Source organism: Somniosus microcephalus, chromosome 2 (assembly GCF_052327205.1).
Source record: "Somniosus microcephalus isolate GS21.2 chromosome 2, FLI_Smic_1.0, whole genome shotgun sequence".
NCBI classification, from domain to species: domain Eukaryota; kingdom Metazoa; phylum Chordata; class Chondrichthyes; order Squaliformes; family Somniosidae; genus Somniosus; species Somniosus microcephalus.
The window spans coordinates 251,206,396-251,231,582 of NC_140988.1; positions in this window are offsets into that span (position 1 = coordinate 251,206,396).

Consider the following 25,187-nt stretch of genomic DNA (forward strand, 5'->3'; position numbering starts at 1 on the left):
ATTGCTGTTAGGGAGGGAGTTCCAGAATTTTAACCCAACAACAATGAAGGATATATGTCCATGTCAGGATGGTGTGTGACTTGGAGGGGAACCTGCAGGTGGTGGTGTTCCCATGCGGCTGCTCCCTTGTCCTTCTAGGTGGTAGAGGTCGCGGGTTTGGGAGGTGCTGTCGAATGATTACATAAAGCCGCTTCCTCATTTAGTAATCAGGGTCCACTATTTGAACAATATTCACAATATTCTGCATCATTCAGATGACGGATTTCTCTTCCTGCTTCGCTCTTTATTTCTCTCTTATTTTTCCCTATGCTACTTCCCTCTGTCTGTTTTGCTAGTTATATCTCTCTGTCTTTTAAGTGTCTCTCACAGTCACAGCTGAAAGATGACAAGACTGGTTCAATTGTGTAAGCAACCTCAAAGCAGCAATAAGTTATAAATATTCCACATTTGAACATTGCAACTGAATGTTTATGTGTTTTATTGCTATGTTCTCATTGGTCTGTATATATAGGAATGGCATCAAAGAAATGCAAGGAAAACAATGGAAAAATGAGTAGACTGCAGGAAAAGGCTCATCATGAACGATGTAAATTGTAATGTCAGATTGATATCCTGAAGTTTTTGCTGGATTACCTTCAAGGTTTTGAGAAAAAAAATCATGTTTTATTCTCCTTGGAGGTTTTACCTGTGGCTGTTCACTTCCCTTGGGAGGTTAAATAAATTTGAGTCTATGACAGCACAAATTGTACATGGTGTGTTGACAGGAACATTTGATGAGATGAGTGACCTTCTCGCATTTCATACAAGCTAATGTTCTTATTAGGGAAGTTTACTTATTGGTACTGTACCATCAGCTTACAACAGGCCTCCAGGTATTTCAGTCACATCTGCCATCTTATACCATTGTGAGCTTAAGTAGCATCAGAAACATAAGACACCCACTGTGGGATTAGTTTTGTATTGTTCTAGCAAAGAGCCAGCAGAGCCATGATGTGCCAAATGGCCTCCTTCTGTGCTGTAAACTTCTATGGTGCATGGTTCAGTGCTCTTTCGGCAGTTTTTTTCTTCATGACTGTCTACTACTTTGGGCCAGATCCATTGATCAGATCAGATAAGCCACACTTTCTAACATATAAAAAGAATACATGGCGATAGCAGATGACCTGCAATGGGCCAATTTTTCTCCTGGATGCCATTCACCCATCAAAAAAATTATTTCCTATACATCAGATCCCTGGACATTCTTTTTTTACATTTGTTTTCACAGAACCTTAGTACATCAAAATGAGCACTATTACAACTGGGAAATGGAACAGTTACCCATTGCAGGCACCAAATGACAGCATTAATCTTCCCCAGGTGAGATATGACATATCCAACTGGAGAATAAAGTTTCCCTACACTGACTCAATTAAGTGGCTGCACTGCAACTTCAGAAAAGTACCTCTACTGCATTACCTACATCATCCATGTTGTGAACTCTCCAAGAATGTTTGACAATTTGGTGTCATCTTTGTGTTGTGGATCTACATCCCCTAGGAAAATTAAGTTCCTATAGAAAAGGGGGCAGCTAAGATTCATTAAAATGTTGCCAGTCTCAAATCAGATTTCTTCCCCTGCCACAACACTAACATAACATCCTCTGTGTCTGTGATCATGGTGCACTATCCTTCCTCATCCACCTCGACCTGTCTACAGCCTTTGACACTGTTGACCACACTATGCTGCACCAATGTCTCTTCTCCAGCTTGTTGGGAATGTCTTCAATTGGTTCCACCTATTTGATCATGGTGAGAACATTGCTACCAGAACATTTATTTTTCCAGTAGAGCGGAGAAGCTTAAGGGGTAACTTGATAGAGGTCTTCAAGATTATGAAGAGTTATGATAAGAAAAATAGTGATAGATTGTTTCCACTAATATTGAAAGGGCAAAAAAGTTAAATGATTACAAAAAAAATGAAAGGGGAGGTCACACAGAGGATAGTTAGAATGTGGAATTTTTTGCCACAAACCATTGGTGAAACAGAGTCCATAAATTCTTTTAAAAAGGAATTAACTAGTTTGAGAAAGAGGAATATTAAAGGGTTTGAGAGGTAAACAGGAGAGTTGAATTACATTAGGTGGCTCCAGGAAAAAACAACACTGGCGCAGACTGTTGAGCCAAATATGCTGTTTCTTTGTTGTAACCCTTGGAGCATTCTGGGCTGTACTTGAACCCAGGCACCTGACGTGAAAGCATCGTGAACTGATAGACTGCAGACCTACAGTCCGAATATTAATTCAATCCTTGGACAGTCTTAATGCATTTATTTTTATTTCTGGATTCTGGGCAAGTCATATGTGTGCAATTTTGTTTTACAAAATAGCTCCATTGTTTTTATCACTGTGATCTACATAAATAAATCAGTGCATAACTTGCCATCATTAGCATCTGGTAAAAGGAATTGACCTCATAACATGGCACACATTTATGTTAGATGACTTATCGCTGTGCAAAAATGTTCTGCTTAAAGCTCTTCATATTTTACAAAATGCCGCTCCTGTGACAGCTGCCAGCTTCATCAAACTGACAGAATTTGAGAAAGTTGTTATTAATGACTAACTGCATGCCATCAGACTCCAAGTGTTAAACAAGAGAACACATTATATTCTTAATCTGCTCACACACGAAGTGCTGAAACATTATCTCTTTGGCTGGCATCTCTCAGTCTCCCTCACTCTGCCTGAATGTGAGGAGACTTGACTTCAGGGCTCCTGAGGTCAGACAGGAATGCAGATCTCAATCAGTCTTTGCCCACAGACCAGAACATTTGTTCAGTTTCAGCTTTGCTGAGCTTTACGCCCTACAGGATATAGCTTGCTGCTATTTGTTCAAAATTACTATTCATTAAGCAGGTGTGAATCATGTTATTTTCAATTTAATGCTAACTTTGGAATAATAATGTAACTTAGCTTATTTATTTAAAAGAAACTGACGGAAGGAACAGGTCTGAACAATAATGGTTGCAAGGTGAAATGCAAGTTAAGCTCATTCCTTGTATGCATCTTTATATGATGCCATTTTGTTCAGCAAATTAGAAGAGATACTTTGCAGTGATGCACTAAAACTGGTGCTTTGCAAATGTTCCTAGTAACCCTTTGAATGTTTAATATGAATTTTAAAATATACATGGCCAGTTTTTTTTGGTTTTGTTCATTCATGGGATGTGGCAAGGCCAGCATTTATTGCCCATCACTAATTGCCCTTGAGCAGGTGGTGGTGAGCCACCTTCTTGAACCACTGCAGTCGGTGTGGTGAAAGTACTCCCACGTGCTGTTAGGGAGGGAGTTCCAGGATTTTGACCCAGCGACAATGTAGGAATGGCAACATATTTCCAAGTCAAGATGGTGCGTGGCTTGGAGGGGAAATTACATGTGGTGGTGTTCCCATGCGCCTGCTGCCCTTGTCCTTCTAGGAGGAAGAGGTCATGGGTTTGGGAGGTGCGGTTGAAGAAGCCTTGGCAAGTTGCTGCAGTGCATTTTGTAGATGGTACACACTGAAGCCACGGTATGTGGGTGGTGGAGGGAGTGAATGTTTAAGGTGGTGGATGGGGTGCCAGTCAAGCACGCTGCTTTGTCCTGAATGGTGTCAAGCTTCTTGAGTGTTGTTGGAGCTGCACTCATCCAGGCAAGTGGAGAGTATTCCATCACACTGGAAAGGCTTTGGGGAGTCAGAAGGTGAGACATTCACCGCAGAATACCTAGCCTCTGACCTGCTCTTGTTGCCACGGTATTTATGTGGCTAGTCCAGTTAAGTTTCTGGTCAATGGTGACCCCCCCAGTATGTTGATGGTGGGGGATTCGGAGATGGTAATCCCATTGAATTTCAAGGGAAACGGCCAGACTCTCTCTTGTTGGAGATAGTCATTGCCTGGCACTTGTGTGGCGTGAATGTTACCTGTCACTTATCAGCCCAATCCTGAAAGTCGTCCAGGTCTTGCTGCATGCGGGCACGGACTGTTTCATTATCTGAGGAGTTGTGAATGGCCCTGAACACTGTGCAGTCATCAACGAACATCCCCACTTCTGACCTTATGATGGAGGGAAGGTCATTGATGAAGCAACTGAAGATGGTTGAGCCTAGGACACTGCTCTGAGGAGCTCCTGCAGCGATGTTCTGGGGCTGTGATGATTGACCTCCAACAACCACAACCATAAACATCTTCCTTTGTGCAAGGTATGACTCCAGCCAGTGGAGAGTTTTCCCCTGATTACCATTGGCTTCAATTTCCTTGGGATTTCCACTCAGTTCATCATCAAATTGCCCAGCAGGACCTTCATCTGCCGAGAGCCTGTTCTGGGCCTTTAGAAGACCCCAAGAAGAAAAACCTGAAAGGCAATTGATCCAGAAGGATTATTTGCTTTCACAAGTTTTACCCTCTGCTCCTTCAGGGCAATTTTTTCAGCCTGAATCGCTCTTCAGCGGAGCGGGCACCTCCGATATTCTGCTACACGCATTGCGTCCACCCTGAACATTTTAATTATGCCATCCCTAGGGGTTTGGGAGGGGATCAACGGCAGGCTAAAGTGTTTTTTTATCATTGGCAAGGATCATTTTCTGTAAATTTCAAATGCATGATGCATAATTACTTAAAAAATATAAGGAGTCACAGATTACTTTGTGAAAATTGTTCTCAGTGCATAACTATAACATAAAATATCACTCGACAACATCATATCAAAATAAATTTAAAATGAAGATTTGAGACATTTTTGTGCAATTGAGGCTGGGATTGTCTTGGCAGGTTCAGAGTGGAGTGTATGTGGCACATCCATCATTATAAACTGCATTGATTGTGTTCTGCTGAATGCCACATATTTTCTGTTGCAACATATTTAAGACAATATGGAGTTTAATGCAGATATATTTTAATGTTATGTGCATTGATGATTGAGATATTGTATTGCATAACAAAAAGGTGTGGAGGAATGTTAATCAAAAAGATTCTTTGAATAATGAATTCTGCTACTGCCCTTGAGATGTTTCAAATTTTGAAATGTTAAATAAAGCAAGAAACACTGCAGGACTTGATGCATTAAGAACAAATTAAATTTTAAACTTTTAATGATCAGATTTGACCTGAAGTAATTCTAGTTAGAATATTATCCATATTTATGTGTTGTTATTTTATATTGTTGTTCAAAGGATAAAGGAGAACAACTAGATTTATTATAGTTGAAAATAGTACATGGTGGTTGAGGCAAATAGGATAGATGCATTTAAGGAGAAGCTAGACAAGTACATGAAGGAGAAAGGATTAGAAGGATATGTTGATAGGGTGAGATGAAGTTAGGTGGAAGGAGGCTCGTGTGAAGCATAAAGACCGGCATAGACCTGTTGGGCAGAATGGTTTGTTTCTGTGCTGTAATATTCTATGTAATTCTATGTAATAATGTTGTACACAGCAGCTCACTGTTATCTTAAAAACTCTATTTTGCAGACTGGCTCCTTCAATTCTAATCTGCCTGATTGCTTAATTGCAACAGTAATACATTTCTTAAGTGTTAAGGGAACATCTATAATTTCTCACAATCAGGCCAACATTCCCAGCATCGAAGCTTTGACCACGCTCGATCAGCTCCGATGGACGGGTCACATTGTCCGCATGCCCGATACGAGACTCCCAAAACAAGCGCTCTACTCGGAGCTCCGGCACGGCAAGAGAGCCCCAGGTGGGCCGAGGAAACGCTTCAAGGACACCCTCAAAGCCTCCTTGAAAAAGTGTAACATCCCCACCAACACTTGGGAATCTCTGGCCCAAGACTGCACAAAGTGGAGGAGAAGCATCCGGGAAGGCGCCGAACACCTCGAGTCTCTTCGCCGGGAGCAAGCGGAAGCCAAGCGCAGGCAGCGCAAGGAGCGCACGTCAACCCAAGCACCCCACCCGCCCCTTCAACCACCGTCTGCCCCACCTGTGACAGAGACTGTAGGTCCTGCATTGGACTAATCAGTCACCTGCAAACTCATTTTTAATGTGGAAGCAAGTCATCCTCGGTTCCGAGGGACTGCCTAAGAAGAAGAGAAGAATTTCTCACACACAGACTGATATATCATTAGAACTTGGGTATGAGTTGATAGAGATATGAAAAACACTTCAGTATTTTTAAACAAAGCTTACCAAATTCTCCTGCATTGGCATCATTCCCAGGTCTGGTTTAGCAAAAGAGAAGCAGCAGAAATATTAATACAAAAGCAAAATACTGCAAATACTGGAAATCTGAAATAAAAACAGAAAATGCTGGAAATACTCAGCAGGTCAGGCAGCATCTGTGGAGAGAGAAACAGAGTTTCAGGCCGTGATTTTGTAAATAGATGCGGGTTGGGAGCGGGCCAGGTGGTTTCCGGCTTCCAGTCCTGCCCCCAACTACATCCGGCCCACGGACGTGATTTTACGCTGATTGACCTTGTTAAGTCCGCCCTGCGGGCTTGCCAGCCAATTAAGAGGAAGCCGGTCAGATTACATCATTTGATGGCGCATCATATGCCGGTTTTCTTAATGGGACCATGCACAATTTTTTTTTGACAGCTCATTTCTCAGTGTTTGACATCATTGAGGTGCTGCAAACACTAACAATCACTGTACAAAGGTGGGCTCTTGCACCCAGGCTCTCTAGTGACCCCCTCCTTAGGCTAGACCAGATAGCAGCTGCAGGTGAGGTGACAGAAGCGACCTGTCACTGGTGAAAGAGGTTCTCCCAATGAGGTGGGACTACACATACAATTCAAAACTTGTTACCTACAGAAAAGTCTAAATGCATTAAAAATGAATTTCCCAACATTTTTTACCTCTGAAACTCACCAGTGCACCATTGGATCCTTCACACCACTTCTGCAGCTGTCTTCAATGCAGAAGCATTGCAGCAGACTCACAACACGCCACACTTGCCTGGCGTGGTGTCCGGATGTCGGAACCCTGAGGCAGAAGCGGCAACAGTGAAAAAGGGCCTGTTAACAACTATCAAGTGCCTGTTAACAGGCAGGTAAGTGGCTTTAATCCTCTTCCCGCCGCTAGGTGTCGGGTCCATGCACAAATCTGGATTGGAACCCGCTGTCAATCAAAACTATTTTAACCCTTGACCCGCCTCCAAACCCGCACTCTCAGTGATGACAAAATCGCAGCCGATGTTTCAGGTCGATGACCTTTCAGTGGCACCGATGAAAGGTCATCGACCTGAAATGTTCACTCTGTTTCTCTCTCCAGCAGAAATATTAAAGCTTTTCCAAATAGGTTTAATCTAAGAAGGCACAATTTTGGATTACATTTCAGCTCCTCCTGGCCCCATGAAAATAAAAGGTGAGAATGGTTCTGGTGTGGCAGAGCCACTGAATGACTCTGGGCAACTGTGTATAATTCCCTTTAACGATGTTCTAACACCAGCCTAAGCCAGTACCATTGTGTTAGACATTACTGTGTTTTGTATATAGTGTTTGTATGTACGGGGCGTGGCCCCTTTAAGAGTGCGGGAAAACGCGGGCATACGCGATGATGTCACGTCGCAAACCACGTGACTGACGAGGCAGTCCTCGTGGAATCTCCATCTTGTTAAGACCTGTTTTTGTGGTTCTCCTGTATCGATCGCAACAAACGGTTCGAACTCATTTAGTCTTACATTGAAGACCTGTTTGTTTGATCTCCTGAGTCGACCTCAGTTATTAGTTAGGAATTCGATGATTCCTACATTGGTGACCCCGTTTTTTGTGAACATTTTTCGCAAAAAGAACACAACATGGAGGCCAACGCCGTTTCGCTGAAGCTACCGCAGTTCTGGGAGCAGCAAGCGACCTCGTGGTTCATTCAGGTCGAGGCCCAGTTCGCCCTGAGGGACATCGTTGCGGATCAGACCAAATATCTCTATGTGGTCTCCGCACTCGACGGCTCTGCCACCTCATGGATCATCAGCCTCCTCGAGAACCCTCCAACAGAGCGCAAGTATGAAACTCTCAAGGCGCGGTTGCTGCAAGTTTTCGGGCTCCCTAAATCAGAACGCGCCCGTCGATTGCTCGCTATGCCCAGGCTCGGGGACTCCAAGCCTTCAGAGTTGATGAGCCAAATGCTCACACTCCTGGGCTCAGAACCGGAATGCGTCCTTTTCCGTGAACTATTCCTCAGCCAGCTGCCTGAGCAGGTGCAAGCTGCCCTGGCCAGATCCGAGGTGGAAGACTGCGCGGCACTCGCGGCAGAGGCAGACAAAATTTTCGTGGTAACACAGCAGTACTGCACCGCCACGAGGCGCCCATCCCCCACAGACGCCGCCCCAGCTCATCAGCCTGCTGGGCTGTGTTTCTACCACGCGCAGTTCGGCGCGAAGGCGAGACGTTGCCGCTCTCCCTGCAGCTTTCCCCAAAAAACAAAACAACCGCGACTACTGAGGAATGGGTCTAACGGGCGCCCCGCGGCTGCCATGGCGATCGGCAACGCGGGCAAGTTGCTTTTCATCACCGATACGCTCTCCGGTCGTCGTTTTCTGTGCGACACCGGAGCGCAATGCAGCATTTTACCCGTGTCCGCCCTCAATGTGGAGGCAGGGCATCACGGCCTCACCCTTGAAGCAGCCAATGGTGGAGCAATTCGGACCTTCGGCAGATGGCAAGTGGAGGTGTGCTTCGGGGGGCAACGTTTTCACTGGGAGTTTGTTACGGCCAAGGTTTCTCAACCATTCTCAGCGCGGATTTCCTGTGCACCAACAGCCTCCTGGTCAACGTGAAGAACCGGTGGTTGATCAACGCGGCAACTTTCAATTCTATCCCTTGTTACTGCAGTAACACTACGTCGCGCACCGTCGCCTGTGCTTTCCTGACTCCTGACGAGTTCTCTCATCTGCTCACCAAATTTCCCGACCTGACAAGACCCACGTTCTCCTCCACAGTCACGAAACATGGTGTTGAGCACCACATCACTACCAACGGCCCCCCGGTCTACGCGCGAGCCCGGCGCCTGGAACCTGGCAAGCTGGCGGTCGCAAAGGCGGAGTTCGCGACCATGGAACGGTTAGGGATTATTCGCCGGTCGAATAGTCCCTGGTCTTCACCCCTCCATATCATCCCGAAGCCTGGCAGCGGATGGCGACCATGCGGCGACTATTGACGCCTAAACGACGCCACCACTCCTGATCGGTACCCGATCCCCCACATCCAGGATTTCTCTGCCCATTTGGCAGGGAGCACCGTCTTCTCGAAAGTCGACCTCGTACGGGGCTACCACCAGGTCCCAGTGCACCCACAGGACATCCAGAAGACCGCAGTCATCACCCCATTCGGCCTCTTCGAGTTTTTGCGAATGCCGTTTGGGTTAAAGAACGCCGCCCAGGCTTTCCAACGCCTGATGGACTCCGTGCTGCGGGACCTCAAGTTCCTCTTGATCTACCTGGACAATATTCTCATTGCCAGTCATACTAAAGTGGAACATATCTGTCACCTACGCACCCTTTTTCAGCGCCTTAGCCAACATGGCCTGATTATCAACCCGGCCAAATGTCAGTTTGGCCTGCACCAAATTGATTTCCTGGGGCATCGTATCACCGCAGAGGGAGCGGTTCCTTTACAAGCGAAGGTAGAGGCGGTGATATCCTTTCCACGCCCGCAAAACATTAAGGCCCTGCAGGAATTTCTAGGCATGGTAAACTTTTACCACCGTTTCGTGCCTAAGGCAGCACTTCTCATGCAGCCCCTGTACGAGGCCCTCAAGGGCAAGACTGGCAAGAACCCGGTAGACTGGACGGATGACATGGCCTGAGCGTTCGCCGACACCAAAAGCGCCTTAGCCAACGCAACCATGCTGGCGCACCCGCTGCCAGGAGCCACCATCGCCCTCACCACCGACGCGTCAGACTACGCAATCGGCGCCGTGCAAGAGCAGTGTGTGAACGGGACATGGCAGCCATTGGCATTCTTCAGCCATCAACTAGGGCGGAACAAGAGAGCATATAGCACGTTCGACCGTGAGTTGCTCGCCCTTTTTCTGGCCATCCGCCATTTTCGCTTCCTCCTGGAAGGACGTCCTTTCACCGCCTTTGTGGACCATAAGCCACTAACTTTTGCCATGGCCAAGACCGCCGAACCATGGTCATCCTGACAGCAACGTCAACTGACCTACATATCCGAATTCACCACAGATATACAGCACGTGGCCGGTAAGGACAACCTGGTGGCAGACTGCCTCTCCCGCGCAATCATCAATACGGTTCATTTGGGCATCGATTACGCCCTCATGGCAGCGGACCAAGCCTCAGACCCAGAAGTCCAAGCCTGCAGAATGGCCGTCACTGGCCTCCGGTTGGCTGATGTCAAGTTCCATTCGGCAGGTACCATGCTGTTGTGTGACGTCTCCGTATGGGACCCTCGCCCGGTCGTGCCGGTCGCCTGGCGCCGTAAAGTGTTCGACGCCATACACGGGTTGTCACACCCAGGAATGAAGGCCTCTCAGAAGCTGATGTCAGTGAAATTCGTATGGCATGGCATGCACAAGGATGTCCGTGACTGGGCCAACAACTGCGTGGTCTGCCAAAAGGCCAAAGTACAGCGCCACGTCAAAGCTCCGTTGGCCACCTTCACAGTTCCGGAGCGACGTTTTGACCATGTCAATGTGGACCTGGTAGGACCTCTCCCACCCTCCCATGGTTTTTCACACATCCTGACCATGGTTGACCGCACCATCAGATGGCCGGAGGTGGTTCCCCTGTCATCCACTACTTCGGCGGACGTGGCCGGGGCGTTCATTTCCACCTGGGTCGCCCGTTTCGGAGTGCCCGCAGATATTTCTTCCAACAGAGGACCGCAGTTTTCCTCCGAACTCTGGAATGCAGTGGCCCAAGGACTCGGTATCAAATTGCACCGCACCACGGCCTACCACCCACAGGCGAATGGCCTCTGTGAACGCTTCCACCGATCACTGAAAAACGCCCTGAGGGCCAGCCTCCAGGACGCTGGATGGGCAGACAAGCTACCGTGGGTCCTGTTGGGCCTTCGCACGGCCCCCAAGGAAGACCTTCACTCTTCATCAGCGGAGCTGGTGTACGGTCAGCCGTTGCGAGTCCCGGGGGATTTCCTGCCAGCATCGACGAAGCCATGGTCCGCGTCTGACCAGCTTACTAGTCACCAGGAGGCGGCCAGATGCTTCGCACCGGTGCCCACTTCACATCATGGGCTGCAGAGTTTGCACGTTCCCCCGGAGCTTCACAAGGCTGAGTACATCTTTATTCGCCATGATGCTCATAGGGATCCACTCAAGGCCCCATATACTGGTCCCTTCCGTGTGTTGGAGGCAGGGGACAAAACCTTCATGGTAGATGTCGGTGGTAAACCGGACCACATTTCGGTCGATCGCTTAAAGCCAGCACATCTGGACCTCGACCGCCCCGTCGAGACAGCACAGCCGCCGAGACGAGGTTGGCCACCCATCGCCATTACAGCAGACCAAGGGCAACCACCCGCCAGACCGCCAGCCGCCCAACAGCCTCCGCCTCAGGAGTACAGGAGTCGTTCTGACAGGCTCATCAGACCACCTCACCGCTTGACTTTGTCCGTTAAAGCGAATTCTGGGGGGGCGCATGTGCCGGAGCCACTGAATGACTCTGGGCAACTGTATATAATTCCCTTTAACGATGTTCTAACACCAGCCTAAGCCGGTACCATTGTGTTAGACATTACTGTGTTTTGTACATAAGTGTTTGTATGTATGGGGCGTGGCCCCTTTAAGAGCGCGGGAAAACGCGGGCAAACGCGATGACGTCACGTCGCAAACCACGTGACTGACGAGGCAGTCCTCGTGGAATCTCCATCTTGTTAAGACCTGTTTTTGTGGTTCTCCTGTATCGATCTCAACAAACGGTTCGAACTCATTTAGTCTTACATTAAAGACCTGTTTGTTTGATCTCCTGAGTCGACCTCAGTTATTAGTTAGGAATTCGACGATTCCTACACTGGGATATTTTTTGAGCGGCCTTCAGCAGTCCCTTTAAGGACTGTTTACACTGGGTGGCCACAGTTAAAATCAGCCCCAAGATGTGGAACCCCTTTCTGTTCATGAACAGGGTGACACTGGGGGTAGTGGCCCATTTCAAAAAATGCATGTCATCAATAATACCCTACTCTTTGGGGAATCCAGCCACAGAGTAAAAGTGTAGCGCTGTCTCATTTCACTGTGTCTTTTCCATGAAGAAGTAGATGAATTGACTGCCCCGAACAAGTAAGGCATCAGTGGCCTGCATGGTACAACTGTGTACTGCAGGCATGGGCAACTTGGAAGATATCACCTGCTGTTACTTGTATAAGACCCCGAGCTCAACTTTCAAAGAGAAATGGGTGGAACATGCACAGTGCAAGGCAGCCCCCTTCTCCAGGTATTGAGAGGCCTCAACAAAAAGCTAAGTTTTTGGGGAGTTTTTTAAAAACAATTTTTGTGCGGCCAGGAGAACCAAGAGTGGTTCTCTGGGCCCCACAATAATCTTCCGGCCCATTGCCAACTGCCAAGCAGTTCTTGCCATTTCTGCCATCCACTCCCCCCACCCACTTCCCAAAGCAGGCAACTGCGTTCACCGGCCGGACGATTATCCTCCGATGAAACCGGTGAGCTGCAGCGAGGTGCTCGTTTGGTGCCCACAGCTCGCTGAGAAAATGCTAATGAGGCCTGATCCTGAACGTAGTTCAGGCCTTATAGAGGGTGCAGAAAAGGTTTACAAGAATAGTTCCAGGGATGAGAGGCTTCAGTTATGTGGATAGACTGGAGAAGCTGGGATTGGTCTCCTTAGAGCAGAGAAGGTTGAGAGGAGATTTGATAGAGGTGTTCAAAATCATGAGGGGTCTAGACAGAGTAGATAGAGAGAAACTGTTCCCATCGGCAGAGGGTCGAGAACCAGAGGACACAGATTTAAGGTTGGCAGAAGAACCAAAGGCGACATGAGGAAAAACCTTTTTACGCAGCTAGTGGTTATGACCTGGAATGCACTGCCTGAAATGGTGGTGGAGGCAGATTCAATTGTGGCTTTCAAAAGGAAATTGGATAAGTACCTGAAGGAAAAAAAAATTGCAGGGCTACGGGGAAAGGGCGGGGGAGTGGGACTAGGTGAAGTGCTCTTACAGAGAGCCGGCACAGGCTCAACGAGCCGAATGGCCGCCTTCTGTGCTGTCGCCTTTCTATGATTCTATTCTAGGCCTCTCGATTGCCATGTTGAGCGGGTGCCATGGGCGCACCACCCATTCTGTGCCCAATTCAAAAGTCTCCCCTGTACTCTGCACACAGTTGTCTTCGAACATGTCCAGATATGTTTGTCTGCCCTAATATATGTGGGTGGTGGCAAAAGGGAGAGTGCTAACTAAACATCTAAGGTGGAATCATACCTTCCTGGTAAGCATCCTCTAAGCCTTCTCTCCCTACAAAACATGATCCTACTGAGGGATGCCAACACCAATACCCATAGAGGCAGTATTATCTGAGATCTCCCTAGGGAAACAGGCAGAACTAGCAGATGGAGTGTAGCTTTAAGAACTGACTGTATTTTCCTCGGTGGGACAACAGCTAAACTGCAAATCAGCAAAACTGCTACACAGCTTAACAGCAAACAACAACAACAACAACTTGTATTTATATAGTGCCTTTAACATAGTAAAACGTCCCAAGGCGCTGCACAGGAGTATTTTAAGAGAAAAACAAAATTGACACCAATCCACATAAGGATAAATGAGGGCAGGTGACCAAAAGCTTGGTCAAACAGGTAAGTTTTAAGGAGCGTCTTAAAGGAGGAAAGAGAGGTAGCGAGGCAGAGAGGTTTAGGCGGGGAATTCCAGCGCTTAGGGCCTAGGCAACAGAAGGCACGGTCACCAATTGTTGGGCGATTATAATCAGGGATGCTCAAGAGGGCAAAATTAGAGGAGATCAGATATCTCGGGGCGTTGTGGGGCTGGAGGCGATTACAGAGATAGGGAGGGGCGAGGCCACGGAGGGATTTGAAAACATGGATGAAAATTTTGAAATCAAGGTGTTGCTTAACCGGGAGCCAATGTAGGTCAGCAAGCTTGGGGTGATGGGCGAACGGGACTTGGTGCGAGTTAGGACATGGGCAGCCGAGTTTTGGATGACCTCAAGTTTACATAGGGTGGAATGTGGGAGGCCAGCCAGGAGTGCGTTGGAATAGTCAAGTCTAGAGGTAACAAAGGCATGGATGAGGATTTCAGCAGCGGATGAGCTGAGGCAAGGGCGGAGACGGGCGATGTTACGGAGGTGGAAGTAGGCGGTCTTTGGTATACTGCGGATATGTGGTCGGAAGCTCAATTCTGGGTCAAATATGACACTAAGGTTACGAACAGTGTGGTTCAGCCTCAGGTAGATGTTAAGGAAAGGGATGGATTCAGTGGCTAGGGAACGGAGTTTGTGGCAGGGACCGAAAACAATGGCTTCGGTCTTCCCAATAAAGAAATAAAGTAGGTGGAAAAGTAACAGCAGGCGACGCCCCTTTAAGAACAAAGATGCAACAGGAGGAAAGGGGCCTCCTTTGTACTTTGTACAGACACCGAGCATCTGGAATGTTGTTCAAGATTTGCTGTCTAGGCTCACACATGAAGAATGGCCACTTGGGCACGGTACCAGCCTTGTGAGTACCCATGGAGCCATACCCTAGAAATAGTCATCCAGAGAGGTATAGAGATAAAAGCGCCAAAATTGAGTAAACAACCTACAAGTGAAACACCTGTATGTTAATAGCTCCAGAGCTGACTTGCTTTGTTGTGCTGCTGTTTTCCTTCAGGGCTGCAAGGGAGCAAGCTGATAACTATACTATTTAAAAACAGGCCTGTCTTGCAAGGCAGAATTTCTATTATTTTTGAGAACAGGACTCCAGATGGCAATATGGCTAGAACATCTGGGGGCGGCAGCAATAAGAGTGGTTTTAAATTAGTTTCATCTGTCAATATTAGTACACAGCAAAAAAGGTGAATCTCCCTTTTGATCCTCAGTAGTAGCTCCCTACTGCTGATAGCACTTTTAACGTAGTAAAACATCCCAAGGCACTTCATGGAAGCATTATTGCACAAAATTTGACACCGAGCCACATAAAGAGATATTAGGACAGGTGACCAAAAGCTTAGAATCATAAAATCATAGAATGGTTGCAGCACAGAAGAAGACCATTCGGCCCGTCGAGCCCGTGCCAACTCTCAGCTAGTCTCACTCCCCTGCCCTCTCCCCGTAGCCCTGCAAATATTTTAAGCTTGGTAAAAGAGGTAGGTTTTAAGGAGAGACTTGAAGGAGGAGAGAGAGGTAGAGATGCGGAGATGCGGAGAAGTTTAGAGAGGGAATTCCAGAGCTTTGGGCCTCGGCAGCTGAAGGCACGGCCGCCAATGGTAGAGCGAAGGAAATTGGGAATGCGCAAGAGGACAGAATTGGAGGCGTGTAGAGATCTCGAAAGATTGTAGGGCTGGAGGAGATTACAGAGATAGGAGTGGGCGAGGCCATGGAGCGATTTGAACACAAGGATGAGAATTTTAAAATCATAGCCTTGCCAATGTAGTTCAGTAAGCACAGGGGTGATGAGTGAGCGGGACTTGATGTGAGTTAGGATACGGGCAGCAGTGTTTTGGATGAGCTCATGTTTACGGAGAGCATTGGAATAGTCATGTCTGGAGGTAACAAATGCATGAGAGAGGGTTTCAGCAACAGATGGACTGAGGCGTGGAAGTAGACAGTCTTGGTGATGCAGAGCATATGGGGTCGGAAGCTCAGCTCAGGGTCAAATAGGATGCCAAGTTTGCGGCCTGGTTTATCCTCAGACAGTGGCCAGGGAGTGGGTGGAGTCGATAGCTAGGGAACTGAGTTTGTGGCGGAGACCAAAGACAACGGTTTCGGTCTTTCCAATATTTAATTGGAGAAAATTTCTACTCATCCAGTACTGGATATCGATCAAGCAGCATGACAAATCAGAAGCAGCGGAGGGGTCAGTAGAGGTGGTGATGAGGTAAAGTTGGGTGTCATCAGCATACATGTGGAACCTATACACTTTACAGAGGTAAATTAGAAACCTGCCAAGAGGACATTTTTCCTCAGTACTGCCAAGCAACAAATTCCACTACTGCCAACTGCAATACCACTCTACACAACCGCAGAGAGAAAAATTGTGCCTTATCAGTTTAACTTGAGTCACATGATATACACTTCATTTATTATGTGCATTTGTTACTGTTTAGCTCTGGTACCAATATTGCATACAAACTTCTTCTGGAAATCTTTATTTTAACGTTCTACTTATTATGGAATGCAGTACAAATAATTTAAAATATGACTAAGTATATTCCAAGATGCTAACACTTTTCAGAGTACAAATAACATTGAAATCTGGGATGGCTTTGCTCTCAGTTAGCATGACTCTCTGTTGCTGTCATATACCATGTTCCTAGACATCTATTTTCTATATATACAGTGATTCCTGTATTAAATTATTGCATTTAAAGCTAAATCAAACTGGTTGCTCCCTGCTGAAAAATCTAGTTATTTTGAAAATTTCCCCAGTAACTTGGCTGTCACTATTTCCAATACTCTTGACATGATCCTAGTTTATGTGCAGGAACAATTGCCTTGCGATCCAGAAACCCTTGACAATGCCCATTTAAGCGTGCTTTCATTAGCCAGGTGAAGGCTCCATTTATTTGTCACTATAACTAGATACAGCTTCCGTATATTTATACCATATTGTCAGCCTGTCATCGTAGGCAGTGGCTGTGACCATGTTTGCAGGTGGCTGTGCAATCTGGGTGATGAATCTGAGAAGAAAACTATCTACAGGTTTCAACCACATTTAAAATGAGTGGATAACTCTTTTTATGATTAACTGCTGCATACAATAAGCAGCATATCAGTTTAGACATATTTTGAGACGGTTTGTCATGTGACTCAAATTAAAGTGATAGGGCACATTTTTTTCTATCTGTGGTTGTGTAGAGTGACATTGCCTTTGGCAGTAACAGAATTTGTTGGCATTTAGATGCTTTTCCTTTTCTCTTTTATAAAATGCGATTGCTTTAGAGAAACATCAATTCAACGAATCTGGAAGCCATCCATTTTCTTGGGTAAAATCATCCATGAAGTGGTTTCATATACCTCAACAATTGGCTGGCAGGTTGCGTTGTCCTGCTGCACGAGAATATCTGAATTTGCTATGAAAGATGCACAACAGTGAACATTAGTTACATAAAAGAGGAGATTATCAATTTCGATTGGACCAGTTAACTCACATGTACCAGACACATAGGCCGCAATATTAATGTGAAGGTGGCGTCAGAGTGGGGCAGGGTGGAATTGCATGGGTGAAACCCGGATGTCAAGTCAACATGTCGGATTCTCCGATTTCAGCTTGATTGAGACAATAGATTTTGACTTCCGGACTTTGCTTTTCCAAGTTGCGCATGATGCCAAGTGGGCGTGATGCGGACCTGTGTGACACAATCTCAATTCTGTTTAACGGAACAATGAACAATGTAGAAATGGTATTTGGAGGAGCCAGGAGGTGTTTACGATGGAGCAAGGAAAGCATTCGTGAAGATAATGAAAGCACGCTTAAATGGGCATTGTCAGGGATTTCTGGATTGCAAGGCAATAGTTCTTGCACATAAACTAGGATCATTTCAAGAGTGTTGGAAATGATGACATCCAAGTTACTGGGGACTTTTTCAAGATAACTAGATTTTGCAGCAGGGAGCAACCAGTTTGAAGCTTTACACAGGGAGCAAGGACAGCACCCACATTTAATGATGCATCCCTGGAATTAATGCTGGGTGCAGTCAGAAGCAAGAGGTACATACTTTTCCCCAGCAATGGGAGGAAGAAACCTTTGGCTCTCACCATGAAGGCATGGTTGGAGGTAGCTGAGGAGGTGCGCAGCAGGAGCATTGCACCCCAGGAGCAGTGCAGGAAGTGCTTTAATGACCTAACCATGTTAGGAAAAGTGAGTCCATTTGCTGATTCACCTACATCCTGTGGTTTAAGAGCACCCCCCTTTCACTCTGTCTTGCCAAGCGTACTCCATCACCTCACTCGTCACACCCACTCAACTTTCAGAAGCACTCAGCCTTCGCTTTCTATGCACCTCCTCACCACCCCTTGTATCCATTTACCACTGCCATTCACCCCAATCCTTATGCAATGTGATGAATCTGTCTGATAGTCACCTTCACCGAACATACTGCATTCATCAGGTGAATATCTGACCTTCAGTCACTCACAGTTCTGTTTTTTCGCCCGTTGTAGAAGAAGAAAGTGCAAAACACAAGCAAGAGGGAGAGGACTGGGGGCGGCCCGCCACAAATAGTCCAGCTCACTGATGCAGAGAAGGAGGCCCTGCAGATAAGTGACACATCTGCGTTCCTCACCATCAGAGATGGAGAGATAGGGAAGTCAAAGATAGTTGGTGACAAATATCTCTGACACACATATGCTGACTTTATTTCATCAATGAATGAACTTTGAGAAGACTGAGTATGGTGATTGTCAAGATCATGGCTTTGTCATGACTAATTCATATCCCTTTCTTTTGTCATCCAGGGCCTTTACAGGGGGGTACTTAAAAAAGAAATTAGGAGAGCGAAGAGGGGGCAGGCAAAATAAAGGAAAATCCCAAGGTGTTTGTATATAAGTATATTAAGGGCAAGAGAATAACCAGGGAAAGAGTAGGGCCCATTAGGGACCAAAGTGGCAACCTGTGTGTAGAGCCGGAAGATGTAGGTGAGGTTTTAAATGAATATTTTGCATCTGTGTTCACTATGGAGAAGGACGATGTAGGCATAGAAATCAGGCAGGGGGTTGTGATATACTTGAACAAATTAGCATTGAGAGGGAGGAGGTACTAGCAGTTTTAGAGGGCTTAAATGTGGATAGAAGCTGGACGGGTTACACCTCGGCAGAAACGGGACCAACATCCTTTCAGGGGGATTTGCTAGTGCTGTTGGGAAGGATTTACATTAGTTTGTCAGGGGGCCCTAAGTGTGGGCCCAGAACGGAGAGAAACAAAGCTGGAAGTGCAAGTTAGAAAAGTAGTCAGCAAAACTGGTAGGGAGCAGAAACAAAGGCCAACAGTAAAGAGGGTCAAAGTGCAGAAAAATATTAAGCAGTCAAAGTTGAAGGCACTTTATCTAAGTGCACATAGCATTCACAACAAGGTGGATGAATTAATGGCACTAATAGAAGTAAATGGGTATGATGTAATTGCCATTACAGAGACATGGCTGCAGGGTAACCAAAGCTGGGAACTGAATGTTCCAGTGTACTCAACATTTAGGGAGGATAGACAAAAAGGAAAAGGAGGTGGCGTAGCGCTGTTAATAAGGGATGAGATCGGTACGGTAAAGATAAAAGATCTTGGCTTGGCAGATCGTGATGTAGAACTGGAATCAGTTTGGGTGGAGCTAAGAAACAGCAAAGGGCGGAAACATTGGTGGGAGCTGTGCATAGGCCACCAAACAGTAATGGTAATGTAGGGCACAGTATCAATCAAGAGATTAGAAGTGCATGTAACAAGGGCAAAACGGCAATCATGGGGGACTTTAATCTGCATATTGACTGGGCAAATCAAATTACCACTAAAGGTGTGGAGGACAAATTCTTGGAATGCATGTGAGATGGTTTCCTGGATCAGTATGTGGAGGAACCAACCAGGGAACAGGCTATTCTGGATCTGGAACTGTGTAACAAGAAAGGGCTAATCAATAATCTTGTGGTAAAGGGGCTGTAATGAAATCTGTTTGTCTTGATCCTGTATTCGTTTTGCACTCATGTATATTACCCTCCCCCACTGTGTATAGTTTCACTTCCTCTTTCCCGACTAACCTGGGAGGTTCCAGGTCTTGGCTCTTGGCTTTGCCCCTGACTTCTCTTACATAAAGATCCCAGGATCTGTATGACTCATTCCTGTGGACCAGTCGGCGTGTTGAGATGTTAGCTCTGATCTTAGTGATTAAAAGCCAACTTGTTTAAGTCTATAACTTTTAGTTTTGTGGTTATTGAAGGCCCATCAATTTTAATCACTAAAGAATGCTAGGATGGATCGACTCCTAAAACCAGAGCGTCTGGACTTGGATCCACATTCTGCTGAAGCATCAAATCAATTTGGACACTGGCTCAAATGCTTCGAACGCTTCGCGGGGGCCTCATCCGCTAGCGAGGTAGATAAACTGAGTCTACTGACTACTCGCGTAAGTTATCGGATTTATTCGTTCATCCGGGACGCCACCTCTTACACGGAGGCCATCACTATCCTGAAGGCCCAATACCAGAGACCGGTAAACGAAGTGTACGCCAGACATCTGCTGGCTACATGCAGGCAGCGACCAGAGGAATCAATAGACGATTTCTTACAGGGCCTAAAGGACCTGGTCCGGGACTGTAACTGCAAGGCCGTGATGGCCAACGCGTACTCTGATGAATTGGTCCACGATTCCTTCATCACGGGCCTCAAATCGAATTATATCTGGCAGAGACTGCTGGAGAAGGAGGTCCTGGACTTAAAAAAGGCAGTGGCCACTGCGCGATCGCTGGACGTGGCCCAGAAAAACTCTGACTCTTATTCTTCCGGCCATGCAGCCCTCACCGCCTCGTGCGCGCCGAGGGGGCCGTCATCTTGGAATCAGCCATCTTCCCCATCCAGGTCTCAGACCAGCTCTACGCCGCCGGAGTCCCCACACAGAAGTTCACCCAGGAGTCCTACTACAGCGGCAATGTCTCGAGACCCGAAATGCTACTTCTGCGGCCAGGCCAAGCACCCCAGACAACGATGCCCAGCGAAGGACGCTACATGCTTCAAATGTAAGAAAAAGGGGCATTTTAGCAAAGTCTGCAGGGGGAATCCGATTTCCAACTCCGTCACCGCCTCGTGCATGCCGTGCGGGCTGCCACCTTGGGATCCGCCATCTTTTCCCGACTCAACGGCCGCCCAGGGCCCAACAGTGGCTTCGATCACGGTGGATCAATCCAGGCCACACCCATTGACAAAATCCATGATGGACATACAGGTAAACGGGAATTTAACGAAATGTTTAATTGACTGTGGGGGTACCGAGAGTTTTATCCACCCTAGCCTGGTACGGCAGCATTCATTAACGGTAACCCCTACACGGAGCAGAATTGCTATGGCTGCTAAGCCCCACACTTCGGACATTTTGTGCTACTGTGTGGTAACACTGACTGTAAAAGGCACGGACTACAAGGATCTTAAACTCCTCGTGATGCCAGAACTCTGTGTTAATGTAATCTTGGGCCTGGACTTCCAGTGCCACCACGAAAGTGTCACGCTAGCATATGGCGGGTCACAGCCGCCACTCAGTCTGTGGCCTATCAACCTTAAAAATCAGCCCGCCCTCTTTATTCGCTAATCTCGCTCCGAACTGTAGGCCCATAGCGACCAAAAGTAGACGGTACAGTCTGGAAGACAGACACTTTATCAAGGCGGAAGTGGACAGACTCCTGCGGGAAGGCATTGTTGAATGCAGTACCAGCCCGTGGCGTGCCCAAGTAGTCATAGTTAAAAATAGCGAAAAGAAACGGATGGTAATTGACTACAGCCAGACTGTTAATATTTATACCCAGCTGGACGCCTACCATTTACCCCGCATATCAGAAATGGTCAACCAGATTGCGCAATACCGAGTCTTCTCGACTATCGACCTCAAATCCGCGTATCACCAGCTCCCCATTAGAACGGAGGACCGCCCATACACTGCCTTCGAGGCGAACGGGCGCCTCTACTATTTTCTCAGAGTGCCCTTCGGAGTAACAAACGGGGTCTCGGTCTTCCAACGTGAGATGGACCGCATGGTTGACAAGAATAAACTACAAGCTACCTACCCCATCTGGACAATGTCACTATCTGCGGGCACAACCAGCAAGACCATGATCTAAATCTTGCGAGATTTTTTAAAACTGCCCTAAAGCTGAATCTAACCTACAACGAAGACAAATGTGTCTTCAACACAACCCGTCTCTGTATCATCGGCTGTGTGGTGGAAGATGGGGTAATTGGACCGGACCCTGATCGATTACGCCCCCTAAAGGAACTGCCCCTGCCACACAATCCCAAAGCTTTAAAAAGGTGCCTGGGATTTTTTTCGTATTATGCCCAATGGGTGCCCAATTACTCTGATAAGGCCCGGCCCCTCATTAAATCGACGTCCTTCCCACTATCAGCTGAAGCTCGGGAGGCTTTCACCAGTATTAAACAGGACATTGAAAGGGCTGCAGTGTGTGCAGTGGACGAATGCATTCCCTTTCAAGTCAAAAGCGATGCGTCAGACTTTGCCTTAGCTGCGACCCTCAATCAGGCTGGGAGACCTGTGGCCTTCTTCTCCCGAACCCTTCAGGGACCTGAAATCAGGCACTCTTCTGTCGAGAAGGAGGCACAGGCTATAGTGGAGGCAGTGTGGCACTGGAGACACTACCTAGCCGGCAAACGTTTCACCCTGCTCACCGACCAGCGGTCGGTGGCTTTCATGTTTAATAACAAACAAAGGGGGAAAATCAAGAATGACAAAATACTCAGGTGGAGGATCGAACTATCCACGTTCGACTATGATATTATGTACAGGCCGGGAGCCCTTAATGAACCCCCAGACGCCCTATCGCGGGGAATGTGTGCCAGCATTCATACGGACAAATTACAGGGTCTCCACAATGACCTCTGTCACCCAGGGGTCACCCGACTATACCATTTTATAAAGTCCCGCAATCTGCCCCACTCCATCGAGGAGGTCAGGGCAATGACCAGAGCCTGCCGCATCTGTGTGGAATGCAAGCCTCGTTTCTACAGGCCTGACCGTGCACACCTTATCAAAGCCACACGGCCATTCGAGCGACTAAGTCTGGACTTCAAGGGACCCCTTCCCTCTGCCGACCGTAACGTATACTTCCTCAATATCATTGATGAATATTCTCGCTTCCCCTTCGCCATTCCCTGCCCAGGCATGATCAGTGCCACGGTCATCAAGTGTCTCTGTAATCCATTCTGCATGTTTGGCATGCCGAACTACATACACAGCGATAGGGGGACGTCATTCATGAGTGACGAGCTGCGCCAGTTCTTGCTCTCGAAGGGGATAGCCACGAGCAGAACCACTAGCTACAACCCCCGGGGTAATGGGCAAGTGGAAAGGGAGAATGCTACTGTTTGGAAGGCTGTCACGTTAGCCTTAAAGTCAAAAGGCCTTCCAACCTCCCGCTGGCAGGAAGTCCTCCCAGACGTGCTCCACTCCATAAGGTCTCTGTTATGTGCTGCCACTAACGCTACCCCTCACGAAAAGATGTTCGTTTTCCCCCGGAAATCCACCTCGGGCATATCTCTACCTGCGTGGCTGACGTCTCTGGGGACAGTACTATTGCAGAAGCACGTGAGAGGCCATAAAACGGACCCCCTTGTGGAAAAGGTACAGCTCCTCCATGCAAACCCTCAGTACGCCTATATCGAATACTCTGACGGGCGAGAGGACACTGTTTCCATAAAAGACCTCGCTCCCTCGGGGAGCGGAGAGAACGATGGGAGACTACCCGATGAAGACCTACACTACAAAGAGACAGGACGCCCAGAGGTATCAATACCCAACTTTAACCTGGAGGACACTGCAGATAACCTGGAAGACACTGCGGAGGCCCGGACAGCGGAGGAACCAGAATCCACTCCCCTAGAGGCACCCCAACCGGCTTTGCGCCGATCACTGAGAACTGCAAAACCTCCTGACAGACTCACTTATACCAACTTTTAAGAAACATCACCCCGATGGACTAAATCTATAGAAGGGGTGAATGTAATGAAATCTGTTTGTCTTGATCCTGTATTCATTTTGCACTCATGTATATTACCCTCCCCCACTGTGTATAGTTTCACTTCCTCTTTCCCGACTAACCTGGGAGGTTCCAGGTCTTGGCTCTTGGCTCCGCCCCTGACTTCTCTTACGTAAAGATCCCAGGATCTGTATGACTCATTCCTGTGAACCAGTCAGCGTGTTGAGATGTTAGCTCTGATCTTAGTGATTAAAAGCCAACTTGTTTAAGTCTATAACTTCTAGTTTTGTGGTTATTGAAGGCCCATCAGGGGCCTTTAGGGACAAGTGACCATAATATGATTGAATTTTACATTAAGTTTGAGAGTGATGTAGTCCAATCTGAAACTAAGGTTTTCAATCTAAACAGAGCAAACTACAAGGGCATGAGGGACAAGTTGGCCATGGTAGATTGGGAGACTACACTAAAATGTATGAAGGTGGACACACAATGGCTAACATTCAAAGAAATAATGCATAATTTGCCACAAACATATATTCCTCCAGGGCATAAAAACCCAAAAGGAAAAGTGATCCAACCATGGCTAACAAAAGAAATTAAATTATTAAGTCAAAGGAGGAAGTTTATAAAGTTGCCAGAAAAAGCGGACAGCCTGAGGATTGGGATCTTTTTAGAAATCAGCAAAGGGGGACCAAGAAATTGATGAAGAAAGGGAAAATGATATATGAGCACAAACTAGCAAAAAATATAAAAATGGATTGTAAAAGCTTCGATAGGTATGTGAAAAGGAAAAGACTGGCGAAGGGAAGTGTAGGCCCTTTACAGTCAGAGACAGGAGATTTTATAATGGGGAATGAGGAAATGGTTGAGAAATTAAATAAATACTTTGTTTCTGTCTTCACGGAGGAAGACACAAAAAACTTCCAGAAATACAAGAAAACCAAGGGTGTGATGAGAATGAGGAACTTAAAAAATTATTATTAGTAAAAAAACTGTGCTAACAAAATTAATGGGACTAAAAGTCGATAAATCCCAAGGACCAGATGACCTACATCCTAGGGCTTTGAAAGAGGTGGCCATTGGGATAGTGGACGCATTGGTTGTCATCTTCCAAAATTCTATAGATTCTGGAACGGTTCCTGCAGATTGGAGGATAGCAAATGTAACCCCGCTATTTAAGAAAGGAGGGAGAGAGAAAACGGAGAACTACAGACCTGTTAGCCTCACATCAGTAGTTGGGAAAATGCTGGAATCTATTATAAAGGATGCAATAACTGGGCACTTAGAAACTAATAGTAAGATTGGGCAGAGTCAACATGGATTTAAGAAAGGGAAATCCTGTTTGACAAACCTATTGGAGTTCTTTGAGGATGCAACTAGTGGAGTAGACAAAGGGGAACCGG